The 16,117-nt window shown below is 31.6% G+C and overlaps 1 pseudogene across 1 annotated transcript; it reads right to left on the bottom strand.

Annotated features, from left to right (window-relative positions):
• Window positions 1-6,362: 6,362 nt before the first annotated feature.
• LOC143615150 (putative membrane protein At3g27390) lies at window positions 6,363-15,687 on the bottom strand (annotated as a pseudogene). The gene is made up of 10 exons (XR_013150416.1): window positions 15,385-15,687; window positions 9,135-9,243; window positions 8,752-8,943; window positions 8,459-8,592; window positions 8,074-8,362; window positions 7,785-7,891; window positions 7,562-7,697; window positions 7,129-7,327; window positions 6,812-7,055; window positions 6,363-6,721 (listed from the first exon to the last, which is right to left on the bottom strand). The product of XR_013150416.1 is annotated as a putative membrane protein At3g27390 (transcript).
• Window positions 15,688-16,117: the final 430 nt, after the last annotated feature.

Here is a 16,117-nt window from a genome sequence, read left to right as displayed (position 1 = left end):
CTTTGCCACTTTAATAACGAAGGCACGTATAGGCTTACCCTACCACGTACTATCGTTATGCCACTAACACTCTTACTAGACTCTTGCCACTTTTAACACGCTCTACCTCTACTTGTCTACAACACGCTTCATATCATTTACATAATAAGCAAGTCACATCAACAATCATACACACATAATAACGATGGCACATACAGGCTTTCCCTATCACGCGCTCACGTTATGCCACTAACACCCTTACTAGACTCTTGCCACTTTTAACACACTCTACCTCTACCTGCCTATATCACACTTCATATCAGTTCGGTATTTACGTAATAAACAAGTCACATCATAACATTCATACACACTATCAACCACTTGGAATTTACTATCCTTGGCGATACGTGCAATATCCGAAGATCGTTCACGTACCGACAAGCATTATAAAATATATACCTCGTATAACATCTATAGCATACACTTACCACTTAAGGTAAGTGTATTCACACTTCACATCGAGTATGCACACAGCCCCGAAAACATAACAAGGAATGGGGCTAGAAACTCACCTGAACTCTGCTTCTTCCTCCGATAGTTGTAAATCTCTTCTTTAATTGAGCTCGGCTGACTGTATAAGTTACACGTATCAATTAACTACTACTCATGTTGTAATTCTATCTTTATATGACCCACAACGAACGGGGGTCCGGGGGCAGCGCCCCTGGCAGCGGGGTCTAGGGGCGGCAGCCCCTAGCAGGGTCCAAGGGGCAGAGCCCCTGGCTGGGGTCGAGCTGCCAGGTCAGCTTGGAAAAATTTTATTTCCATTAACTGTTTTAACACATTTTTCATTAGGTTTTTAATTTATTTTCTAATCGAACTTGACTTTAGGCGAAGTTATCAGTTAGGCGAACTTGGCCGTAAGCGAAGTTATCAATTAGGCGAACTTGGCCTCAGGCGAAGTTACCAGTTAGGCGAACTTGGCCGTAAGCGAAGTTATCAATTAGGCAAACTTGGCCTCAGGCGAAGTTGTCGCTTTGAAGGCGAAGTTATCGCTTTGAAGGCGAAGTTATCGCTTTGAAGGCGAAGTTGCCCAGTTCGCGGCGAAGTTGCCCAGTCCAGCCGCTGTTTGGTTTCTATCAAGCATTTTGGCGATTTTAACACCCTTGTTATGGTTCAACATCACCCACTACGTTCCCCAACCGTTTTCGGTCGTTTATACACTATAAAGCTTGGATCTTTAAACTTCAAAGATCAAGAATCATACATTTTTGAGCTTGTTTGGATCTTGTTTAACTTGTTTAATCACAACTAATCGCTCACCCTCTCTCGGATCTTATTCGTTCCTTTCCTCGGCCGCCGGCGGTGTGTGTGGTGTGTGTGTGTTTTGGAGTGTTAGAGAATAAGATGGAATGAATGATAGGTTTAGGGAATATTTATATCCCTTAAAGCCTATGGACCTAAGGCCCATATTTCCTTTTGGTCAATTTCTAATCCCATCTAATTATCCTACCAAGTCTTCATATTTTGCTATTATTATTATCGATCCACTAACTCGTTTATTTCACCCGACAAAATAATATATTAAATATTACTTTAGAAATTTCGGGATGTTACACATTAACACATTTTATGTACTTTGACTTTCCTTAATTTATAAACATACAGATTTTTAACTTAATTGAATTGTTTCAAAATAATTACTTGATATTCAAAGTGAATAAGTTTATTTGGTATTCGAAAATATTCAAGTTATCATTCAACTTAATTTTAATGTTTTTTAACCTTCAAGTAAATAAGTGAATTTGTTATACTTTTGGTACAAATATAAAAATAATTATCCATATTTTGCATAATAATAAGTTTACTAAAATCGATAAAAAAAATTATTGCCGTGTTTTGATTAATTTAAAATATGATTTCTATTTATAGTACAATATATTATAATTACATAATTATTTATCATTATTAATTTATACTACATAATCTATAAATAAGTAAATAAGTAATAAGAAAATAAATAAATAATTAGACGATTTAAGGTAAGTTCTAACACATTTGAATTATTTGAAAAGTAAATAATGAAATAAGTAAATAATTAAACGAATAAGTCGTTTGAATATTAAAGTATCCATATATTTTGGTTATATGTTGACTAAATTGATTTTTGAAACTATTGAAGTTAATATTAAAGTATATAAGTTAATTCTTTCTATATTTACAATAAATTAATTGTCAAAGTTTAAAATTGTATATTGTTAGTTCATATATTAAAGCTAGTATTAAAGCTATTAAAGTAAATAAGTAAATAATTAAACGAGTTAAGGTAAGTAGTTTGAATATTAAAGTATCCATATATTTTTGGTATATGTTGACTAAATTGATTTTCGAATTTATTGAAGTTAATATTAAAGTAAATAAGGTAATTGTTTTTAATTAATAATAAATTAATTGTCAAAGTTTAAAATGGAATATTGTTACTTCAAAGATATTTACAATATTAAAGTAAATATTAATTGATTTTTTATGTTTACTAAATTGATTTTTTTTACCTTTGAAGTTAATATTAAAGTAAATAAGTTAATTTTTTTTATATTTACAATAAATTAATTGTCAAAGTTTAAAATTATATATTTTTAGTTCAAATATTAAAGCTATTAAAGTAAATATGGATATAAGTAAATAATTAAACGAATTAAGGTAAGTCGTTTGAATATTAAAGTATCCATATATTTTTGATATATGTTGACTAAATTGATTTTCAAAAATATTGAAGTTAATATTAAAGTAAATACAACAATTGTTTTTATATTAACAATAAATTAATTGTCAAAGTTTAAAATGGAATATTGTTACTTCAAAGATTTAAGTTAATAAGTTAATGTTAAGTAAATAACTAAATAAGGAAATAAGTAATATTCAAACGAATTAAAGACAAATAATTAGATGTTTTATTGATGATGTTATTTATTAATGTTGTTATGTAAAATCAAAAATTTACATAATACGGAGTAAAAAACGACATGATTTCTCGGTAATATTATAGTATGTTTTAATTTACAAAATTATGTCTCATTTCGATTTATATTATATTTTACAAATTCATGTACATCCTATTTCTATACTTTCATATTTTACAAAAATACATAATCGTTGTAGACAACCATATAATTTTATAAATAACTAATATTTACCAATTCACACATTCAACCATTTTCCAGATTATAATTTACAATTATTCCATAATCGATAAATATTATATTTTACATAATCGATAAATAAGTAAATAACGAAATAATGATAATTAATCTTCCATAATAATGATTTGACTAAAATTAACATGGAATATATATTTACATATTATATTATAAAAGAAATGCACCATTTATGTTTATATAAAAGTCAAATTTGTACATCTTATTTCTACACTTTCATAATTTATAATTATTCTAACTAACCATTTTCGAGATTATATTTTACAGTTATTCCAAATCATTTTTTTAAACCGAATGAACAACCTTTTTTTTATGTTTTTAATTCTTTCCATTTTAATAAACTCATTCCTTAATATGGTTTGACCGAAATAATAACCTAATTATCCCATTATTACAATTTATATGGTTTAACTTTCCTTATTTGTTAAAGAAACCGAATGAAGAAGTTATAAATTAAATAAATTTCCGACCGATTTAAGTATTTGACCATTCACATTAAATCGTTTTTATTTCATATTAAATCGTTTTAAATTTTAAATAACATTTACATAGTCAATATAACTTTCTTGAAATATACCAACATGATTTAAGTACTTTTAAATTTAAGATTTGCACTCACAAATTATGTTCATATAAAAATTAACATACATTTGTCTTGACTATTGTAACGTTTTTAATTAAATATTCTTATACAATCCATTATTATGTTATTAAGAGTTACTAATGATGTTGAAAATAGTAACCGTAAATTTTTTATGGTCTTTAAGTGAATCATTATTTATGCATGTTTATACATATAATTGTGTATTTATCGATAATAATAAATTAGAATTGAATTATGTTTTGACCGAAATCAAATAATTAATTTGTATTAATTGTATTAACTTTGCTTCAAGCCAAAGAAAAGACAGTGGACACATTATGGATTTAAAAAAAATGCATATATATTATGTTGACATTTTGAAGTCAAAATTTGCCATTTTAAAATTAGACCTTTTTAATTTAAACATGGTTTGTTAATTTTTTTTTCAAGATGATAGGTTACTAACTATAAATTTTTTACGATGGTAATATTTAATTCAAACATGGTTTGTAATAAATGTTTTAAATTGATGTGCAAATAAACACGAGAACTATCTTAGAGTAATAAATTATATTACAGTTATTGATGTGTAATAAATGTCTTAGATAGTCTTTGTTAGTATTTGTACGTTTTTGTATTCGGTTCAAATAAGTTATAATGTCTTATAATTCATGTAAAAGTATCATTTATTTATAAGTACAACATTTGCATTTCATATAATTTATATTATGTTTCATATATATTATGTTTTTAAATATGTTCCACCGTATGTAACACATGTACTATCTTAAATCAATATTGAAATCCAATGATCTGTTTCTTTTGAGAGATTTAGATCACTTGAAGCTTGATAATGTTATAAAAGAAAGTGCACATTTCGATTGAAAAATGAAGTTAGTGATAAATGTTTTTCAAGATGGGAATATTTAATTCAAACATGGTTTGTAATAAATGTTTTAAAATTGATGTGAAAATAACTACGAGTACTATCTTTGAGTAATAAACATTATAGTTATTGATGTGCAATAAATGTCTTAGATAGAGTTCATCTTTTGAATTAACATTGAGATAAAAGTTTTGTTGAATCGACATTGTAGAATTGTTTTATTGATTTGGAGACTAATTTCCTTTGCTTGCTTATTATTGTACTAATGATATAAGTTATAAAATATTTTAACTTTTCATTTATCTTTGTTAGTATTTGAATATTTTTGTATTTGATTCAAATAAGTTATGATGTCTTATAATTCATGTAAAAGTATCATTTATTTATAAATACAACATCTGCATTTCATTAAATTTATATAATGTTACATATATATTATGTTTTTAAATATGTTCTACTGTGTGTAACACGGGTACTATCCTAAATCAATATTAGAATCCAAAGATCTGTTTCTTTTAAGAGATTTGGATCACTTGAAACTTGCTAATATTATAAAAGAAAAGGCACATTTGGATTTGAAAAATGAAGTTAGTGAAAAGGTAAATTGGTTGTTAGAGTGTGAGAAATATGAGTCAAATTTTAATAATTTTTTAAACTGTTTGGAATATGAAGATAAAATTTAAGGTAATGTTGTGGTTTTTATTGTTTACTTTGTGTTTTCAATTTAAGTTATTAGTTTAGTTCATAACTAGAAACTTCAAAAAACATGCAATAAACTTATATAATCGTTTATTTTGTTTGTTAAGTTGTGAAGATAATTTGCTTTTTTTGGTGAAATTTTGAAGAAGTTGATGGTTGGTAAATTTGTTTATATTGATTTTGTTATTTATCTATTTTCAACCCGTATGTAATACGGGTGCTATCCTAGTAATTTAATAATGTACACACATACATTATGATTATATTAGGGTTATTCAATAACCATTTCTATATGCTCATATACCAACTAAATCAGTACATGCATATAACTGATTGCAGGGGATGGATACACACTTTTTAACATGTAAGAATGAAATCAAATTTGTAAATATTATTGTCTATAAGCGTTTGTATGAAAATAGAAAGCGTAGCTCATGAAAACGATCTCACATACATGTTCAAAAATATGGAAATTTGAAATTAAAAGAAAGAAATATTACAGGAGGGCAGCAGAGGCGGACCTAGTCTTTGGGAATGGGGGGCGGCCGCCCACCTTAAATTTTTTTTAGTGTTATTTGTATGTGAAAATTCCGATCGCCCATCTTAAAATTAGTGTTAAGTCCCAACGTCGCCCCCCATGAAAATAATTTATGGGTCCACTATCAGAGGGCAAAGACATGACAAAAGATGTAACAAAGAGAGTTAAACGTGTATGTAAAGCCATTTGCGTATGCATCTAGTTTGCAATTATGTTCCATACAATAAAACAAATAGACGATCACAACTTTATCAGTACGGGACCGATACACATGTTACATGTATTTCTATGCTATACAAGTGTTAATATACAATATATTGTTGTATAAGTGATGCACTATAAATGTGAAATTATTTTAACACGACTATAAGACTTTTATATTGATTGTCTTTTTAATGGTCACTCACAAAAGTCAACAACATTAAACATCAAAGCTTTAACAAAATACATTGGACGGCCCAGATTAAATGTTGATATTAATAGCAGGAAATTAAATGAAAATATTAACAAAATTTAAAAACTTCTACGAGGAACTGATTAACTAGAAGGCCATTTTCATCTACAAATAAGATTAAATACAAGTAAAATCCAACTACACAATATCAACATCTCATTCAGCCTCTTGATCATCTTCTTGGTTACTCGTTTTAGTTTTAAAAGATCTCTGGTTACTAAACAATCTAGTATTCTCCGATCCTGATAATGACTGACGTCCATTGGTCTCCCTGCGGTCCAGTTCTTCCAGTATCGCCTTTATGCTACTCTCAAACCGCCTTCTGTATGTCGGGTACCTTGATATTGACTTAGTGATCCCTTGAAGTCTAAAAAAAACATACAAACATACATTCATTAGCACAAAATTAACTTTTAAGGAAACATTTTATGATATTAAAGAAACAAAGTAGTAATACCTTCGGGTCAATGCATCAAGCTCGGCCCGTCTAATCTCAGACTCTGGTGGCGGGCCAATATTCGAGTTTTTCAGCTTCTCCGCATCACCACTCAACAGCACTAGTTTCCCCAAGTATTCTGCTTCTGACTCGGTCAGATTCAGAGCTTTAATCTGGTCTTTGATCACCAAAAGAGGATTCAAGAACCAGTCATAGAACCCGCCTTTTGGCCTGTTTGTGGTATTTATCTCCGTCACATTATCCTCTAGAGTATAATATCAGAACAAATGTTATAACAAAATATTTAATTAAAAAAATCGATAGTGTTTTTTGTTTACCTAGTAAAATGCCGGCGCTATTGGCATTTGCAGACCGTAAAAGTGTTTGGAAAAGACAATATGCGGGGAGACCGATACTAATCACTCTTCCACTAGCCTTCCCAGATTTTGCATCGTCAATCTCTTTAACGGTTATTAATCCTTCTAAAACCATAAACTCACCTTGTCGACGGCATTCTTGAAATAAGCTATCAAGCAACTACACCATTAATCGGAACAAGTTTAGCAAACTATATTCATATCATATGTAAGAGGTGGAGGTAACTCGTCAAAACAAGTAATTTTTATAAATAGTTAAAAGTATAACTAAGAATATTTTAACCCTGGCCAATACATTTGACTGGTTTCCATTTTCGCAAAGTTTAAACTTTTGCCCGTTTGAATTGTAGAAGATAAAATACGACCTATGAAGCAAAGGTTTTGAGTGACTAACCACCAATGGTTTCAACTCGACCATGGGGGCGGTGAAAGAACTAGACCGAGATGGTGGGTTTTTGAAGGAAGCAGGTCTTGAGACTGAAGGTGTAGTTGAACCAGATTGCCGGCCCGCATTACTTCTGTACTTAGGTCTTTTCATGTGGAAAATATTAGCCATGAAGACAGAGGTCAATTGACAACGTGTTAAGTTATAATATATTAAAGAGCAGTGGTTATACCTCGGAAAGCAAGATCCTTCAGGCATGTCGATAATATCATTGCTGTATTCATCGTAGATCGACAATGCAGCTAATATATAGCAAATCCCGAAATAGAAAGACGACTCCTGTTACAGTTTGACTTTTAAGGTCAAATATATTACCTTTCATATTCAAAATTGATATCAGACTTGCTGCATTTTCACCATCCACATTTTCAAACGTTTTTTTTACATGAAGAATTTGAAGTTTAAAAGACAGTTTGTTTGACTTTGGAAGTCAACCGATAAAATGATGATGTAATATTGACCTGATAGGCAACAATAGCTGCATAAAAACCAAGAATAATGCCAGCCAACATGGATCCTAACAAAGCTCCAGCAACAGCAAAAGGCCACAATAAGATTGCAAGACCTGCAAATGGCACACAAATAGTTTCCAAAAACGGGCCTTCTCGTCCTATACAATCATGAAACAAACGGTGCCATCCTTTTAGCAACATAACCGGGCTTTTTAGGGCTGCAATAACTGTGATCACCGGAAAGTCAATCGCAAACCCTAGCAAACCAACAATAATCGCTACAGGAACATAAACCACCCTGCAACACCACCACAAAATGAGCTCTTTTTTTATAACACCGAGTTGAGCTTAAATGACTCGTTTTCCAAACTTTGAAAAGCAAAACATTTCAAACCTGATTTCAATTCTACCCCCGGGAGGGTCTTGTTTCCGGAGATCATTCGTCATTGAGAAGTATGAATATAAACAAACATCCATCAAGTCCCTAACAAACGTCATACTCCACTTGATTGTATCCCATATCCCATCCTGACAACCGAATTACTTATCATTCAGTAAAAATAGTAAAATAATTAACTTCTAATAAGCTGAATAAACTAATAAGTTGATAAAGTGTTCGGTTATCAGCTTACTGTGTTATGCTAACAGCTTAACACGGTAAGCTGATAACCTCTCGAATTCACTTACTATAACACAATGGCGAAACTTATCGGTTTTTCCTTCACTGACAGCTTTAACCGTACCGAAAACCGGTCCAAGAAATCCATAAGCTAAGCCACCAATGACGCTACCCACAACAACACAAACGGGCATAAAACGAGTGGTAGGACCACCAATATACACATCACCAGTTTCATCACCGGCCCGAGTCGTTTAGCACTGCAATACAATAACATACAATCATACATACTTACATATACACAGACAACAAAATCAAAAATAAAATAAATAAAAAAGTAATAACTAAAAATAATAATAATAACAAGGTTGCAAAATATGCCGAGGACCAGCTACTCAGCCTTGGAACCGACTTTTACAACATTAAATAATAATAATAATAATAATAATACCTTAAAATGCAAAAATAAGTCCAGACAGCATGTGGTGGCCAGAGCCCTAAAACAATAGCAGAGTTGCCAACTGTCATAGTCACACAAACTATTGGGGCAACAATAGCACCTGAAATGAAACATATTCAGTAGGTTAAATTATTATGTTGTGAACCACCGACACCTTTTTTGTGTATGACACACTTTTCAACTTTGTCAAACCAATAATGAAATCTTATTCCTCCCAAATAGTGTATATACAGTTGATTTTGTACTATAAATACTAGATGATTGTAACGGAGATTTGCATCCTAGTAAGACTAATAATTCTTACTTTTCTTATTCCCTTATCTCTTGTTAACTCCAAAGTTCATATATTATTCTAATAAGCTTGTTATAATTAGAGCTAATATCATAACACGTTATCAGCACGAGCCGCTTATATCCTAACCAAGAAAGGTAATAGACACAAAGGTATCTACATAAGCATCATAAACACTTCTTTAATTATGTACATTAGATATATATCTATGTATATACGTATACTAACTAATATACTAAGTAATAACAATAATGTGTATAAACATTGTTATTAAAATTTGATAACTATTCTAACTTTTATTTATATATGCACACTAATATCTCATTTAAAAGTTAGATTTATTTACACTAACAATTCTATTCTTATTATTGTGCATACTAATTATATATTTTATAAAATAAACTGTATTTAATATCTTATTTATTATCTTACTTTAAAATAATTAATATACACACACATACAAACGGTAATGTTACCGTTATAAAACGGTAATATAACCGTTGTAAAAAGGTTATAAATTTTCACTATAAATAACCAATCATTAACACCATTTCATTTACAACAAACATTCTTCTTATTAAATTTATCCAAGATAAAGTTCTCAAAATGATTCACCCGGTTTTACTGTTGGTCACTATAATGCTTATACTACTTCTCATTCTAATTTTTAATCTCCCATCTGAAGATTTCGGCATTTTCTTTTTCTTTTATATGTTTATAGCTCTACCAATGTATTGTATCTCATTGTTGATTGATATATATGGATTCTAATATTTATCTTATTATTTGCTCTATTATGTTTAGCAACAAAATGTCAAATATAGCAAAACTCGAATTCCCTGCACTCAACATTTCTGGAGAAAATTATATGTCTTGGACAGCAAATGTCAAAAGACATTTAAAATCTATGGATGTGTTAGACACAATCCAAGAATACAATGATTGCTCTGACCAGGATAAAGCAAGAGCTGATGTTTTCATCCATAAACATATTGATGAATTATTACAGCATGAGTATTTTAATTATGATAACCCATATATGATATGGGAAGATTTGAAAAGCAGATTCGGTCATCTAAGGGAAGTTTTACTTCCTATTTCTAGAGATGAATGGAACAATCTTAGGTTCCAAGATTTTAAGAGGGTAAATGATTACACCTCTGCTTTATACCGAATTTGTTCAAAGCTAGAATTTTGTGGGTATCCCGTAACAGAGGAAGAAAAGTTAGAGAAAACTTTCTCTACGTTTCATGCATCAAATATAAACTTGCAAACACATTATCGTTTGCAGAATTTTAGGAGATACTCTGATCTCAAAGCATTACTCCTTGTAGCAGAGAAAAATAATGAATTATTAATGAAAAATCATCAATCTCGTCCCACGGGTTCATTAGCAATACCAGAAGCACATGTTGCTCACAAAAGTTCTCATAAAAATTCTGATCATAAATGGGAACAAAGTCGAGGACGAGGCCGTGGACGTGGACGTGGTCATTTTGACAAAAGGCATTTTAATGATCGTAAGCATCCATTCAAATGGAACAATAACTCTTACGGTCGTGGTTGTGGTCGTGGTCGTGGTCGTAACCAGAGAGCCAATAATTATCATGTCCAACACAATACCAATTCCAACCACCAAAATAAATGGAATGAAGCTGGTAGGTCCGAAAACAATGGCACTTCATGTTTTAGATGTGGAAGTACAAACCACTGGGCAAAGGCTTGTCGCACAGCTCCACATCTGTGTGAACTGTACCAAGCCTCTCTAAAAGGAAAAGAGAAAGAAGTGAACCATGTTGATAACTTTAATAATATCAATGCTGAGCTGAGCGTTGAAGACTTTGGGGTGGAACTTTGAAACAAAGTTGTTTGGCTACTATAATTAGATGCAATTATTAAGTGTGTTCTCATTATCTTTAATTATGTAGTTCCTCTTTCATGTACTACTTGTGTTTCAATTAAATAAAGTTTTTATTAAAATATCATATGTCTTCGTTATACACTTATTTTTTTTCTTAATATTTTTCAAGATTTAAAATGAAAATCACCGGAGCACAAGATCAAACAAATGAAGAAGATATATGTATAGCGGATAGTGGAGCCACGCATACTATACTTAGATCTAAAAAATATTTTTATAAACTGAAACCAACAAAAGGGATCATCAATACAATATCAGGTCTTACAAACTTGATAGAAGGAGTGGGAAAAGCTAATTTAGCATTACCAAATGGTACAAAGCTCAAAATAGAAAATGCTTTATTTTCCCCAAAATCAACAAGAAATTTGTTGAGTTTCAGAAACATATATCATAATGGGTATGATACTCAGTCAAGGACTGTTAGTAATGAAAAATATTTGCATATCATAAGCAAAGATCAAATATTGGAAAAATTGCCAATGCTCCATTCTGGTTTGCATTATACATATATAAATGTGCCTCAAGCACATATGGCAGTCAAAGAAAATAGTTGCGATTCTGGTATCATAAACTTATAGCATGACAGATTAGGCTATCCAGGATCCACAATGATGAAAAGGATCATTGAAAATACACATGGGCATCCACAGAAAGGTCAAAAGATCCACAAAATAGATAAAATGCCTCAATGTACATCTTGTTCTCTTGGAAAATTAATTACAAGGCCTTTGCCATTAAAAGTCGATAAAGAAACACCAATGTTTTTTGAAAGAATTCAAGGTGACATATGTGGACCAATTCATCCACCATGTGGACCATTTAGATACTCCATGGTCTTAATAGACGCATCCAGCAGATGGTCTAATATCTCTTTATTATCGACTCGTAATGTTGCTTTTGCAAAATTTCTTGCTCAAATTATCAAATTACGTGCACATTTTCCGGATTATACCATTAAAAGAGTAAGGCTTGATAATGCGAGAGAATTTACATCACATGCTTTTGATGATTATTGCATGTCTGTGGGGATTGTTGTAGAACACCCTGTTGCTCATGTACACACACAAAATGGCTTAGCCGAGTCGTTGATCAAACGCCTACAGCTAATAGCTAGACCATTAATAATGAGGACAAAACTCCCTGTTTCTATTTGGGATCATGCAATCATGCATGCTGGATCATTAATCCGAGTGAGACCAAGTGCAAATCATAAATACTATCCCACACAACTTGTTTCTGGAAATGAGCCAAATATCTCTCATCTTAGAATTTTTGGTTGTGATGTGTATGTTCCTATTGCACCACCACAACGCACAAAAATGGGTCCCCAAAGAAGGTTGGGAATATATGTTGGATATGAAACATCTTCCATCATAAGATACCTTGAACCTTTAACAGGTGATGTATTTACAGCACGTTTTGCTGATTGTCATTTTAATGAGACAATGTTCCCGACATTAGAGGGAGAAATGAAAAAGCAAGAAAGAGATATATCATGGTGTGTGCCATCATTGTTACACCTAGACCCAAGATCAAAACAAAGTGAGACAGAGGTTCAAAAAATAATACATCTACAAGAAATTGCAAATCAGTTACCTGATGCATTTACTGATATAAACAGGGTCACTAAATCTCATATACCAGCTGCTAATGCTCCATAATAATGCACCTCATGAATCTCAAAAACGTTTAAAACGTGGAAGGCCAATCGGTTCAAAGGATAAAAATCATCGAAAAAGAAAGGGTTCTGAGAAGGATACTGACCCTAAGGAAGGAATGATTGACAAAACCTTCCATCAGGAAAGAATAAATGATATAACATTTCCTCAGGAAGAAATAAATGATTCCAATAAAGAATTGTCAATAAACTATGGTAAATCACATATAATGTGGGATCGAGATGAAATGGAAAATATTGATGATATATTTTCTTATTCTGTGGCAAGCGATATCATGGAAGAAAATGATGACCCTGAACCAAAATCTGTAGATGATTGTAAAAATCGACAAGATTGGAACAAATGGAAAGATGCTATGCAAGCTGAATTAAACTCACTAAACAATCGAAAGGTTTTTGGACCTATTGTCATTACACCAAAGTCAATGAAACCTGTAGGATATAAATGGGTTTTTGTGAGAAAACGAAATGAGAAAAATGAAGTTACAAGATATAAAGCAAGACTTGTAGCTCAAGGTTTTTCTCAGAGGCCAGGAATTGACTATGAAGAAACGTATTCTCCTGTTATGGATGCTATTACGTTTAGATATTTAATCAGCTTAGCAGTCTCTAAAAAGTTAGAGATGCGTCTTATGGATGTTGTCACAGCTTACTTGTATGGATCACTAGATAGTGACATCTATATGAAAATTCCCGAAGGATTTAAACTCCCCGAAGCAATAAGCTCAAAGCCTAAGGAAATGTATTCCATCAAATTACAAAGATCCTTGTATGGACTGAAACAATCTGGAAGGATGTGGTACAATCGTTTGAGTGATTACTTGATAAGCAAAGGATACACAAATAATCTTATTTGTCCATGTGTCTTCATCAAGAAGACAACATCAGGATATGTGATCATAGCTGTGTATGTTGATGATCTAAATTTAATTGGGACACAAAAAGAAATTAATGAAGCAATTGCTCTTTTAAAGAAAGAATTCGAAATGAAAGATCTTGGAAAAACCAAATATTGTCTTGGTTTACAAATTGAGCATATGCATAATGGGATACTTGTGCATCAGTCAACTTATACTGAGAAACTCTTAAAACGTTTCAATATGGACAAAGCAAATCCTTTAAGCACACCGATGGTTGTTAGATCACTCAATGTTGACAATGATCCATTTCGTCCTTGCGAAGATAATGAAGAGATTCTTGGTCTCGAAGTACCATACCTCAGTGCAATTGGAGCACTTATGTATCTTACTAACTGTACAAGACCTGACATTTCTTTTGCAGTTAATTTATTGGCAAGATTCAGTTCATCCCCTACTAAAAGATATTGGGATGACATTAAACATATTTTTTGGTATTTAAAAGGAACTGTTGATTTAGGTTTATTTTATCCTAACGATTCAAAAGAAGGGTTAGTTGGTTATGCAGATGCATGTTATTTATCTGATCCCCATAAAGCAAAATCTCAAACTGGATACGTATTTAAGAATGGAGGAACTGCGATTTCATGGCGTTCTCAGAAACAAACACTCATTGCAACATCTTCAAATCATGCTGAAGTCATTGCATTGCATGAAGCTTCAAGAGAATGTGTATGGTTAAGATCTATGTCACGACACATATTGATTTCTTGTGGTCTAGAGAAAGATCGAATCCCAACTCCTATCTATGAAGATAATGCAGCTTGTGTATCGCAAATGAAGGAAGGGTATATCAAAAGTGACAGAACAAAGCATATACCACCAAGATACTTTGAGTATACTCGGGACCTTATTAAAGAAAATCAGGTTGAGATGAGATATGTCCAATCCAGCAACAACTCAGCTGATCTTTTCACAAAAACACTTCCCACAGCAACATTCAGAAAACATGTCCATGATATTGGCATGCGCCATGTACGAACAATGTAACGACTTGCAACTTGAGGGGGAGCTATCTACTGCACTCTTTTTCCCTTAGCTAAAGCTTTTTCCCATTGGGTTTTTCTTTAGCAAGGTTTTTAATGAGGCGGTACTTCAAAACCCCGAAGTTTTGAAAAGGTGTCATCCAAGGGGGAGTGTTGTGAACCACCGACACCTTTTTTGTGTATGACACACTTTTCAACTTTGTCAAACCAATAATGAAATCTTGTTCCCCCCCAAATAGTGTATATACAATTGATTTTGTACTATAAATACTAGGTGATTGTAACTGAGATTTGCATCCCAGTAAGACTAATAATTCTTACTTTTCTTATTCCCTTATCTCTTGTTAACTCCAAAGTTCATATATTATTCTAATAAGCTTGTTATAATTAGAGCTAATATCATAACATATTATAAGTTTTAAGCAGAAAACAAAATAATATATTGACCTTTGAGAACACCAACTAGAAGAAGACCAATGAAGTAAGGTAAGAAGCATATGAAGGTCCATAGATGCAGCAGAAACCCTTGTGGAGGTTCCATTACTTGTTTAAAAACTTGGGATCATACGAAATTAATGGACCTCGAATGTTACAGATTATTATTATTATTAGCGTTTTGTTATGGAGTCCAATTGTAAAGTGTTTATTATTAATGGAATCATGAATAAATATAAATTGGTAAAGTGTGAGGATTGAAAAAAAGCGGAATTTCATGGAAACGGGGGATCACGCTTAGGCAGTTGAGTAACCGTTGGGTGTCTAGATTTATCAACTGACACACACCACTTTATTCTTTTTTTAAAGTTTGTTTTCTACATTTAATATTTTATAAAATAAATTGAATACTTTATTTTAGTTGGTGTTTTTTTCTTTATGCTACAATGTCGTGGGATGGGGTGATAGTTAAAATTTGTGATTTTATGAGGTTTTAGGTTTAAAACCGAACTCGATGTAATTTTTCAGTTGTGGCGGGTTTTTTCTTTGATGTTGTTCTTAAGTGAGAGTTAGTAAGCGTAAAAATCAATGTAGTCGGTTGACATCTTATCTAAAAAAACTTACTTAAATAGTATATGTTTTGAATTATCATATAAGTTTTAAATGAAATTAAGCTTAATTGATGGAAAAAAAACCATTGAAAATAACTTTTTTGGTTTCTTTTCGTTACAAACAAAAGTTTTTC

The sequence above is a fragment of the Bidens hawaiensis genome, unplaced genomic scaffold (assembly GCF_021521415.1).
Source record: "Bidens hawaiensis isolate Kalapana, Puna unplaced genomic scaffold, B.hawaiensis_p1.1 tig00041920_1, whole genome shotgun sequence".
Classification (NCBI taxonomy): domain Eukaryota; kingdom Viridiplantae; phylum Streptophyta; class Magnoliopsida; order Asterales; family Asteraceae; genus Bidens; species Bidens hawaiensis.
This window is presented reverse-complemented; position numbering and strand designations above follow the sequence as displayed.